Source organism: Labeo rohita, chromosome 20 (assembly GCF_022985175.1).
Source record: "Labeo rohita strain BAU-BD-2019 chromosome 20, IGBB_LRoh.1.0, whole genome shotgun sequence".
NCBI classification, from domain to species: Eukaryota; Metazoa; Chordata; class Actinopteri; order Cypriniformes; family Cyprinidae; genus Labeo; species Labeo rohita.
The window spans coordinates 9753388-9766200 of NC_066888.1; the positions used below are offsets into that span (position 1 = coordinate 9753388).

The window sequence follows — 12813 nt, forward strand, 5'->3', positions numbered from 1 at the left end:
GTTCAAATGTAGGAATCAAACTCGAATTAAAGCATTCTCAACTGGGGAATAGATTAGTCTATATACAAATTAGTATTGTCAACAGCACTGACATCAGTAGTGAAATTTTAAAAATGTGACATCAGCATTTCCTGTTCATCATTTTGAGCACTATTGAGTGGATCTTTAAAAACCTATGATTGGCAATTGTGTTCATGCGCTCAACAGATGTGTCTGTGATTGGTTATGCTGATCATTGCTTCAAAAGCTATTTCACACTCTTCGCCAAGTGCTTTCACAGATACACATGGGAGTGTGTATCATCAGCAGCTCAGTCTATGAGCAGATATATTAGGGATTCACTGATAGAGATGGCTTTCAAACATTTATGTGTGTATCTGCGTAAGCGCTCAGTAAAGAGCGTGGAGCGATGACCATTGTAGCCAATCACTATGGAAGGCCAAATGGTTAAAAAACACAAATTTTAAAGGGTAATTCACCCAAAAATGAAATTAACCCATTATTTACTCACCCTCAAGGCATACTAGGTGTATATGACTTCCTTCTTTATGACGAATGCAATCGGAGTAATATTAATCATTTTTTTTCTGGCTCTTCCAAGCTTTATAATGGCAATGGGTGGGTGTTTCTCTTCAACAGTCCAAAACAAGTCAAATAAAACGCATCCATCCATAATAAAAAGTGCCTCACACGGCTCCGGGGGTGGGTGAATAAAGGCCTTCTGTAGGAAAATTGATGTGTTTTTCTAAGAAATTATCCATATTTAAAATGTAATAATCAATTTTCTCTAGCTTGTGCTAACTGTTGTACACGGAAGCAGTTACGAACGACTGACGTAGGACGTCGGCGTTGCATTGACAACACGTAAAATCCATGTATAATACTCTATTTCACACATTAAATAAGTGTTGTTTGTGCGTGAGAAATCAGTGCGTTAAATATGTGCAAACAACACATATGTAAACGTGACATACGCATATTATATATGTTAAATACACAGATTTTGAGTGTTAAATGTTAAAATTCAAGTTTTTGAACCATTTGGCCTTCCATAAATCACAGACATATCTGTTGAGCACGTAAACACAATGGCCAATCAGAGATGTTTAAGAATCCACTCGACAGTGCTCAAAATGTTAGTGGGAAATGCTGATATAGTCACATTTGTAAATTTCAGTATCCGACTGGTATCAACATCGGTACTTTTGACAACCAATATAACCAATACTCAATCAGAGATTTGTGATGCTTCTTGTAATGTCAGTTTTAACATCTGTGTGTGTGTATCTGTGTAAGCGCTCAGTAAAGAGTGTGGAGCGATCACTGTGGAAGGTCAAATGGTTCAAAAACACAAATTTTAAAGGGTTAGTTCACCCAAAAATGAAAAATAGCCCATTATTTACTCACCCTCAAGGCATCGTAGGTGTATATGACTTCCTTCTTTCAGACGAATGCAGTATAAAGCACATCCATCCATAATAAAACAAAAAAAGTGCCACACACCACTCCAGGGGTTGAATTGTAGTGAACTGATGCATTTTTGTAAGAAAGATATCCATGTTTGAAATGTAATAATCACTTTTCTCTAGATAACGCTAACTGTTGTACATGGAAGCAGATAACGCAGGACGTCGGTGTTGCATGAGCAACACGTAAAATACAGATATGATATGTGTATTTCACCCATTAAATATGTGTTGTTTGCGTGTGATAAATCAGTGAAATATGCAAATAATATATAGAAATCAGCAAAATACACATATAATATATGTTAATTACACATATTTTATGTGTTGTTGCCGTGTTAAAATTCACGTGTTTTTGAACCATTTGGCCTTCCATAAATCACAGACATATCTGTTGAGCAGTTTAAGAATCCACTCAACAGCGCTCAAAATGCTCAAATTAGAAATGCTTAGATTAAAATGCTGATATTGTCACATTTTTAAAATATCAGTAACTGACTGCTACCAACTTCTGTACTTTTGACAACCAATATAACCAATACTCGATCAGAGATTTGTGATTCTGGGAAGTTGTGTAAGAATTTTCACATACGTATTTCTTCTTGTAATGTCAGTTTTAACATCTATGCAATTGCTTTATGCTCCCCCAGCAGTAATTGTGGTTTAACCACTCTGAATATTTGTTTTGCTGGAAAGACAAACCACTGTTTACAGGCAGAATACTTCCTGTCTCCATAAACAATGATGTTGAAATCTTTAGTTGGACTTCAGTTGCTTTTAGTAATTCCTGTGTGTGAGAGATGTTTGGAGTGTGGCTAACATCCATGTGAAAATAAATTCTGTTGTTGTTGTTGTGTAAGAGTATATGTGGTTGTTTGTGTGTGTTGGGGTCCCATATTGTGAGGTTGAATGTTCTCAAGGCCAAGTGGTTTTACAGCACACACAGTTTCTTCTAAATGAGTCCATTTCCTCCAGCTCTCACTGAGGCACTGTAACCTCCAGCTGCATAGATCTCCACCACATTACTTCTATTGGCTCTCTGGCTCTTAAACCACATCCACACTGGAGCCAGAAGAATGCTAATTGCCCAGTCTGGCTTTTTTAAAAGTTAGTCTAACCTATAGTAGGTATATTAGCCCTCAGTAGGTGTAAATGGATCCGTTATATACACGTTTATTTTTTTTTCTGTACAATTGTGGTAATAAATTTAGTGGCAGTGGAAAAAAATATTAATTTCAATAGTTACTGAAACTGTCTTATTTTGGGAGAAAGTAGAGGGGTGAATTATATTTGCAGATGTATGGCCACTGCACTGCTGTAAATGCACTGCTGACGCTGATACATTACATTCATGAAGTGTTACAATTATCCTCTCCTGTATATTAGAGTACTAAGGACTGTTTAATGTGCTTTACTTTTGGCTGACTTCATCCTGAACCTTTGCTGCTCCCAATTTTTCAGTATTCTACAGTACGTTAATTGAAGGGTCAGTGTCACTACAGTACGTGACTTGCTGAAGGCCAGGTGTGTGTTAGTAATCTTTTGCCTTGTCAGTGAGCCTCTTTATTGCTACCATTATAACATTTTTAAAAGCTTGGAGTGGGTTTATAGTGGTTACTGTAATTCCCCCAGCTCATCAGTCAATAATAGCCCTGCACATAATCATAAGAGCTCTTCAGAGGTCAACAGGGGTCAATATCATTCAGAAGCTATAAAGGAAAATTGCTATGAAGAGGGAGTGGAGATGCTAAAAAGAATGAAAGGGAAATGGAGTGAGTGATGGAGAGATATTAAAAATGTCAGCGGGTGAGAACTGGGAAAGTGGAGAAGAAAAGCGGGAGCTGAGAGAAGGAGTGTGAGCGGGAACAGGTCTTGGGTTCGACCTCCCGTCTGTTTTAATTTGCTTCTCTGCTTTGTGCCAAGCAGGGCCTATAGTCACTGGGTGAACCACAGCTCTGGCATTCCTGTTTCTCCAGAATTCCTCTTCTGTCAATCTTCTGTTATCTGTTTTTTCATCGGGATATTAAAGACAGGAACGAATCCTGAGAAGTAACTTTATACATATGTTGGTTTACTTCATGTGGGTTCATGTAAGCCAAACCTGCGCAGATTTGGTGCAAGTACTGAACTTGTGACTCATCGTGATTTATTAAATGCAGCCTAATTGCACAGCATCTGAGCATATCTAGCTTACTTGAACATACCTGTTACTACACGACAAATAACAGCATGGCTGGCACGTTGGTTTTCTTTTGCATTGAAGAAATAACAAAAAGTTATTAAGCATTAAAATCATTTCTAAAACTGCACATTTGCTCTTTGCACATCTAACAGTGTCTACCTATATTGTCATTCACTCCTGACAGGAACTGTCCAAATATTGATTAAAAAGTTACAGCAGCTGCTTTAGGTAGCCTATCTGTAACTTACTGTATAACTGATTGCTATCATACCGATCTTGCCATTTGTGAAACTAGATTATTTTTTTACTGAGCCCTGTGATTGTGAAGCAACAAATATATTTAATTATTGAATTATATGCAGTCTTCCTAAGACACACACACGCATTTAAAGTGAGTATATGGATGGTTTGGTTGGCATGGTCTGTAGCAGACATTTCTTCATGCGGGGAAAATGGTGAACAACAGTTCAATGAACAAGAAATAGATATTAAGTGATATAAATTGGAGATAATATGTATATGTGACCCTGGACCACAAAACCACTCGACCAAATATTGTCCTATTCTAAGAAACCATATGTAAATGGAAAGCTTATTTATTCAGCTTTTAGATGATGTATAAATCTCAATTTTGAAAAATTTAAGGCCTGCCTCTGGCCTTTTTGTTTGTTTGTTTTTATTTTTGTATTTATTTATTGGCTAGTAGAAGTTACGAATGACTGGTAACTTAAAAATTTAGTAGCCAAATTGGCTGGTGAGTGAAAAAGTTAATTTCAAACCCTGGCTAAAATGTATAAATTAATATATAAATTAATCATGAATTTAAACTTGATTGCAAAATAGATGGAGATCCGTGGTAAGCTTATATATTTATTAATATGGAAATAAAAATGTTAAAGCCACTTCTGTAAGTATCCTTGGTGCTTTTATCTGCCACAATAATTCAATAGCTTCTGAATTATTTTCATTTGCGAGATTTAATTGTAATAGATTCAGTTAATCATCTACACTATAAAAAACAATTTGTTGAGTCATCTTAAAATAATTTGTTACCTGGCTGCCTTAAAATTTTAAGTTAAGTCAACTCAAAAAAAAGTTTATGCAACTTGAAATGTTAAATTATACTAAGTGACAACTTAGATATTTGAGTTGATTAAACTTAAAATTTTAAGGAGGCAGGGTAACTAATTATTTTAAGCTGACTCAACAAATTGTGTTTTTTGTTTTTTACAGTGTATGTAATACATTTAATTTTGTTAGAGTCATCATAAAGTAGGGTTGTAACGACTCACTCAACTCATGATGCGATACTGAATTCACGATTTTTTAACAAAATGAGATTAAAGGCAAATTATAAATAAAAAGGTGTCCTTTTATTATTTCTCAAACAAGATGCTGTACATTTCTTTTATGAAATTTTAAAATATGTAAAAAAACAAAAAACAAAATTGAATGCATGAGCGGAAATTAGATTGTATCGTTTCAAAATCTGAAGCAAAAACAGAATGGTCTGACTTTTATGATAGCATTTTCCACTACTGAATTAAAAATAAAATGAGGTAGTTGCAATTGAATTGACTTTTTTAAAAGTCTGACGAGTTAAAGTCCAATTTTGAGAGAAAAAAAGACTGCTGTGTTCTCAGAGTTCTGAGTAAAAAAGAATTGTTTGTGTTGTACAATTCCAAGAAAAATGTTAGAATTGCAAATTTGTATCGCACAAATCTAAGAAAATAAAGTCAGAATTGTGAGATAAAAAGTCGCAGTAACTTTCAGTGATGGAAACGGATTTCCATGGACTATATTACATAAAACATCTGCACAAAACAAAAACAGTAGACGTACATTATGGTAAACCATAAACACAACTGTTTGGATTGAAAGAAATGGTAAAACTTATGAATAATAAACTCAAGAGGAGGCACAATATTCTGAGTTTCCATGTTTACTTAGCTTCACTCTGTGTACTCCTACTATAATTGGACAATTGAACTATTTTGCTGATTCAGAGTTTTTAAGGCACCATATTACAGTTTAACAAGTGTGAGTGGCGTTCTCTAGATCCGTAAAATGTTTCCTGCTGAGGTACATTCAAATTAAATGCCAGGGCTGTAGCTCCAAATCCAAACTGTAAGAAAAGTCAGACTCTTAAATAAGTTTTCACCAGTTAACACTGTGGTTAGTTGAGCTGGATGTAGAAAAGAAACCGCCAGAGATCTGCAGTGATACAGATGGCCAATGTTGCATTATTTTTAACACTGTAACAGTGTAACACTTTTATATAAGCTCGCATTTAAAGAAGTGCAAAAAAATAGCTTTCCTGTCAGAATCTGGCTTATTTCCCAGCAGTTCGCTTATATTTTCTCAACTCTGGCCCTGTTCACATGTACAGATCACCATTTGGTATACTGACCTTTTAGACAGTATTCACACCAAAGGTTGGACCACACTGCTGAATTGATATTTTGCATAGATGGAAACTTTGTCCTTCACATCAATATTCCCCTCATGTTTTCGCACTCTTACACACGCAAAAAGTAATTCTGGTTCACTTCGCTCCTGACTCGTGGCCCCTTTTCCAGGTGTTCGTGCAATTTCGCATGTCACGTTATAGCGCTGCACCGCGGCTTTGTAGTTGAGGTCACATCTGAGAATGTGTGCGTGTGTGAGAACAGCAGGCATTTGTGCTGACTGTGGTTTTGAAGTAGATTCCATTAGAGATGTGAAGACCACACTTGCATTCAGATAGTACCAAATGTACAATGAGTATAAATGTCAACTGCAGTCTGTGTGATTTGGTGTGATAACTGGCCTGAAAGCATGAAGCCTTCCATCTGCACACTGCAGGTAGAAAAGAAGTACATTTTCCACTTGTGCCGCTGTGGTTTCTCATGAAGCTTTTATTTTTAATCTAAGGTGTGAATGTGATTATTTATATTAGGTGTGAGAAAGCAAACATGCTTCATATCAAATTCTAGTGATCTAGACAGCACTTTTGGACATCATAGGCACATTTCGAGTGGCACATGTCCAAAATGCTGTTCATTTAGTTAAATCTGTAGGCCTCTGGTCTTTTAAAAACCTAATTAGGCCTTAAATCCAACATGGTGGATGAAGTGAGAAAAAGGTACTATTCCTTGAAGTCTTTAAATATTATTATAAAACATTCACTACCATAAATTGTCACTGCAGTCATTCATTTTAATTTAAAATGGTCTATTCCACCTGACATTTGTGTGCTTTGTATTTTTATTAGAATATCATGTTGTTAGCTTAGCAACATGCCAGTGTTGTACTCTATTGAAATCAACCAGTGGTTCCCGCCTCAAATGTTAGATTTTTTTTTCTGTAAAAAGACAAACATAAATACTGATGAAAGCCAAAATATTAAATGTCACAGATGTATATTTACTAAATATTCCACTGTTTTGTAGAGGGGGATCAAAATGGCAGTTTTCACCTGAGATTTGTAAAAATTAGTTGATCTTTGTTTCATCACATGCCAGTTGTGACAGTTTAAATATGGCAAAAAAAACTTCTTGTGTGTGTTTTTTTTTTTTTTTTTTTTTTTTTTTTTTTTTTTATATAACTCAAGAAGTATTAAAGATATCTTAATATCCTTTTAGATTCTGGTTCTTAACAAACATTCCCTTTATATATTCATTTTAAAGTCCCTCAATGGGTAAATCCCAGAGATATGGAGATCTTGATATGGCTCTATGAGTAAACTAGACAAATATACATGAATGCACCTTCCGATCTACATGTATCCATCTATGTTCACGCAAATCATTCGTGATCCAGCTTCACTTACAGCAGAAGTGAGTATAAGGGTTTTATTATGAATCTTTGCGATCGCCTTTCCTAATAATGTGCTAGTTAGCATGTTTAGTGGCTAAATGCGGCTAAATGCGGCTAAAGTAAACAGGCTCGTCACTCCACAAAGAGAAGAGAGGGGCGGGGCAAGCAGAGCTCATTTGCATTTAAAGCAGCCTTGCCCAGAATGAGATGATTTTTGAAGAGCTGATTTTGGCAGGGTAAAAAGGGTGTTGTTTTACACTACCATTGAGAATTTTTAACCAGAGTATATTTTAGACTTTTCATTAAGACCCTAAAGAATCATATCAACTTGTGGAAAATGGGCATCCGATGACCCCTTAATATTTTTTTTTTTTCTGTAGAAAAACAAACATAAATAGTGATGAAAGCCAAAATATGAAATGTCACAGATGTATATTTACTAAATATTCCACTGTTTTGTAGAGGGGGATCAAAATGGCAGTTTTCACCAGAGATTCGTAGCCAGGGGTGTAAAATGACTTTAGAAAGTCTGGCAGCATCATTATTTTATTTTTACCCAGAGATTTTATTGTTGGTAAAATGAGTTGATCTTTGTTTCGTCATATGCCAATTCACTCAAGAAGTATTAAAGATAACTTAATATCCATTTAGATTCTGGTTCTTAACAAACATTCCCTTTATATCTTCATTTTAAAGTCCCTCAGTGGGTAAATTCCAGAGATATGGGGATCTTAATATGGCTCCATGAGTACACTAGACAAATATACACTATTTCAGTGCTCAAAAACCAAATGTGGGTCACTTTGCATACATCTGATACTTTTAAAAAGGAATATCTTAAGAACAAATAATGTTAAAACTAGATGTATCTTCTAAATTTCCCTAAATAAAATATAGATCTTGTGAGAGCAAGTTAATGGGCCTCAACTTAAGCATTTTCAGTGGAGCTTTGGTACTCAGAGTTATGTTTAATGCAATTATTTTGATAGAAGGAAACAAGATACATTTCTACTTTAAACATTTTTTATTCTACAGACCGTCCTCTTTAAATTTAGAAGGCATCAGCTGTGTGCAAAGTGAATCACATTTGGTTTTTGATCACTGAAAAGGGGGAAATGGGGCATGGTGCTGAATTATGAATTATATGGGGCCTTGAAAAAAAAAGTTTATTAAGAATAAAAATCTAGAAGGATATTAAAATATCTTGAATAGTTTTAGAGTTGCAGACATGCAAACTTATATGGAAAAAGTATATGGCACTCAGACAGGTATGTTTCATTCAGTTGCGTTGATAGAAAGTCACACGGTACATTTTTTTAGTTTCAACATCATTTGTTCTTCAGGTAGTCCAAACTTGTGGCAAAAAATACAATTTTTAATGTAGGTATATTTGAGTGGCATATATGCAAATGCTGGCATCTGAAGGCCTCTGGTATTTTAAAAACCTAATTAGGCAGCATTTTAAGGCCTTAAAAACACAATCTAAAATATCTTAAATAGGTTTAGAGTTACAGACATGCAAACTTTAGCTTAGCAACATGCCAATGTTGTACTCTATTGAAATCAATTGGGTCATTACATGTCAACTCAACCGGTGGTTCCCAGCTCAAATCTTTGATTTTGTTAAAGGGGTCATCGGATCTTAAGTTCACTTTTACATGTTGTTTGAACATTAATGTGTGTTGGCAGTGTATATACAAATCTACCCTATAATGATAAAAATCCATGCAGTGTTTTTAATTAATCTGTAAAAATAACATCCCCTTTTTCAAATCAAACCATTCTCAGATGCCATTCTCAGATCCTTGTGGCGTCACACTGACAGAAGACGCTCCCACAATAGTTGATTGACATGAGCATTTTACCTCAGATAAGCTGTAATAGTCCGCCCTCTTTGTTTCGATGCCAGAGCAGGGATGTAAGTTAGACAAGAATATCTCCGATTGAGCGATTGAGGTGTTGTGTTGCTGGATGTAATAATGAACACAGTGGTCGTCATTTACTCCCGACATCTGAGTCGCTGAAGATGTAGTGGATTACATTTGTTTGTGAAGGGAATGCACCTCCCGATCTACATATATCCGTCTATGTTTGCGCGATTCATTCGTGATCCAGCTTCACTTACAGCAGAAGTGAGTATAAGGGTTTTTTAATGAATCTTTGCGATCACCTTTCCTAATAATGAGCTAGTTAGCAAGTTTAGCGGCTAAACGTGGCTAAACGCAGCTTAAGTAAACAGGCTCGTCACTCTACAGAGAGAAGAAAGGGGCGGGGCGAGCAGAGCTCATTAACATTTAAAGCAGCCTCGACAAGAATGGGATGATTTTTGCAGAGCTGATTTTGTCAAGATAAAAAGGTTGTTGTTTTACACAACCACTGAGAATTTTTAATCAAAGTATATTATAGACTTTTCATTAAGACCCTAAAAAAATCATATCAACTTGTGGAAAATGGGCATCCGATGACCCCTTAATATTTTTTTTCTGTAGAAAGACAAACATAAATACTGATGAACTTTTTGTCATTTTTGAACTCACTGTTGACATAAAATGAAACAAAAATGACTCGAGTCAACCAATTTTACTAAAAGGCTTGCCAATCTCTGTGTAAAAATAGAGTAATAATGCTGCTAGCTTTCTAAAGTCCTTTTTAAACCCCTGTAAATTGGCTTCAAGTCCCATGTGAAAATTGTCATTTTGACCCCCCCTTAAAAAAATAGCGCATTACTCAGTAAATATACTTCCGTGACATTTAATATTTTGGCTCTCATGACTATGTTCATCTTTCTACATAAAAAAAAAATATGAACAAAATCAAAGAATTGAGTCTGGGAAGTTTCCTGAAATTGATTTGACACGGAATGACCCAATTGTGAGTTAAGTCTCAGACTGAGGTACAGACTGATATTTTTGTGTTGCTGTGTATGTAGTGTCTTATGTGATTCCATATAAGTTCAGATGCTGTCTGTGTAGGCAGGAGACTAGACAGCTTGGTGTTGACTCACAGCTGTGGAAGGATGAAGTGTACTGACCTGAAACCCACATGGAAGACCATGACCACTTTCACTATCGCTCAGTCACGCCTCTTACTTTCAATCTCTCTTTCATCCTCCTTTCATTGCCATTCTCAGTGTTATGCACATTATCTTACATTGTTTTTCCCCTACTGTATTTTATTCTTTTGTACTGTCCTTCTCTCACTTCCTCTGACTGAGTGACCCTGTCGGACTGACAGTAATTATAGTCTTCAGTTGAGGAAGTGGTTTAATGCAGTTTACACTGTTACCGCAGTCGTAACTCAGTTTTCAGGCTTAATGGGGGGTCAAATTCTGCTGAATGTTAAGGACACTCAACCTCTCGCTGAATCAAAACAGGCCGTAAAGTGCAGTCACATGTCTATTGACAGCTTTGCTTGTATCTGTTTGCTGCAAAAAGCCATTTAGATACACATAATGTATATACACGGTTTCATTTACACTTTCGAAAAATCCAGTTTTATATTATTTATTATTGTTTTACTTAGAATATTGTGGTAAGTTTTGCACAATATAAAAATTAAGTGAAGTCACAATATTTTTTGTTTGCCGTTTCTGTTTAATATTGTGAAATTTACTAGCAATTTCAGAGTGAAAACTGTAAATACCACAGCATTTTGTATATATGACGTTGTATATATGTTATAGTATATGATCAAAAACACAGTAAAAACAGAAAAAATGTACAATATTATTACAATTTAAAATATCAGTTTTTCATTTGAATATATATTACAATGTAATTTATTCCTGTGATGCAAAGCTGAATTTTCAGCAGCATTATACCAGTGTTCAGTGTCACATGATCCTTCAAAAATCATTCTAATTTGTGACCCACAAAACCAGTCATATTATATATAATATATTTGTAGCAATAGCCAATAATAAATTGAATGGGTCAAAATTATATTATCGATTTTTTTTTTTTTTTTTTTTTTTTAAATGCCAAAAATCATTAGGATATTAAGTAAAGATCATGAAGATATTTTGTAAATTTCCTACCATAAATGTATCAAAACTTATCTTAATTTTTGATTAGTAACATGCATTGCTAAGAAGTTTATATGGATAATTTTAAAGGTGATTTTTTTCAATATTTAGATTTTTTTGCACCTTTTTTTATTTTCAAATAGTTGTATCTCAGCCAAATATTGTCCTATCCTAACAAACCATACATCAATGGAAAGCTTTTGTGGTCCATGGCCACATACGTGCTCAAGAAACATATCAACATATTTTTTTGTGGAAACAGTGATACAATTTTTAAGATAAATTGATGAACAGAAAATTCAAAAGAACATAAATTATTTAAAATATATATATATATATATATTTTGTAACATAGTCTTCACTCTCATTTTAATGCGTCCTTACTGAAAAAGGTTTAAAAAAAAATCTTACTCACTAGTGGCTTAAGGCTTTTGGACCACATGTAAAGCAAAACAAAAACAAAACACAAAAAATAGCCCTTGGATGTACAGACAGTTCCAGGAAAAAAGGAGGAGTTTAAATTGACTGGAAAGTGACCCAAGTTTGTGTGTGTGCCAGGGTTGCGGTGTGTCTGTGTGTTTGTGTTCACACCGCTGAACCCTGTAATTTGCAGAGGGAGACAGACTGCTGCGAGACAAGCTTACATTCACAAACTGTACTCGCCGTGATGCTGCTCCTCGCATTATGCCTGGACTTTCCCTCTCTGCCAGAGCGTGCACACGCACACACACACACACAGTGTTTATTTCCTTCTGAGCGAGTCTGGGTGCTCTCCTTCACTTGCTGACAGCATACATCTTACATAAATAATTCTGTAATAGAAAACGTGACACTTACTATATACAGTACACTGGGATCCAGTTCGAGACCACATTGAAAGTTTTGAGATTTCAAATTTGATTTATTTGAAAAATATTTTATTTTATTTTAATTTTAGGGGCCAAACACCACACATCATCATCTTCTTTGTCGTCGTCTTCTACTTTGGGAGTCAATGGGAACCCATAGAACCGTTTGCAGGTAAGTTATGAAATTTGGTACACTGATAGATGACAGTCTCAACAGTAACCATAGCAAGTTTGGAGTCTCTAAATCTAACTGTAGCGCCACCACTTGTCCAAAATGTCCCCCCCCCCTCCTTTGATTCCTTGGCTCATGCCAACTGAAATGCACACCAAAATGTAAAATTCTATGGGTTAAGATTTTTCACAATTCTTAATAGTTTGAAAAACCTACTTTTTAGAGCTTGTCCTAAACAGTTTGTCTGATTTTCACCAAAATTGGCTCAGATCATCTTCAGACAATGCTGGCAAAAAGTTATGGAATTCAAGTTGATTAGTCAA

At 35.2% G+C, this 12813-nt stretch overlaps 1 long non-coding RNA gene across 1 annotated transcript in view; it reads left to right on the forward strand.

Annotated features, from left to right (window-relative positions):
- LOC127183074 (uncharacterized) overlaps nt 1-12477 on the forward strand; it is a 32332-nt gene extending 19855 nt beyond the window's left edge. Inside the window, exon 3 of the long non-coding RNA XR_007829995.1 lies at nt 12408-12477. This is a non-coding gene — a long non-coding RNA (uncharacterized LOC127183074). The remainder of the gene's footprint in view (nt 1-12407) is intronic.
- The last annotated feature ends 336 nt before the right edge of the window (nt 12478-12813 follow it).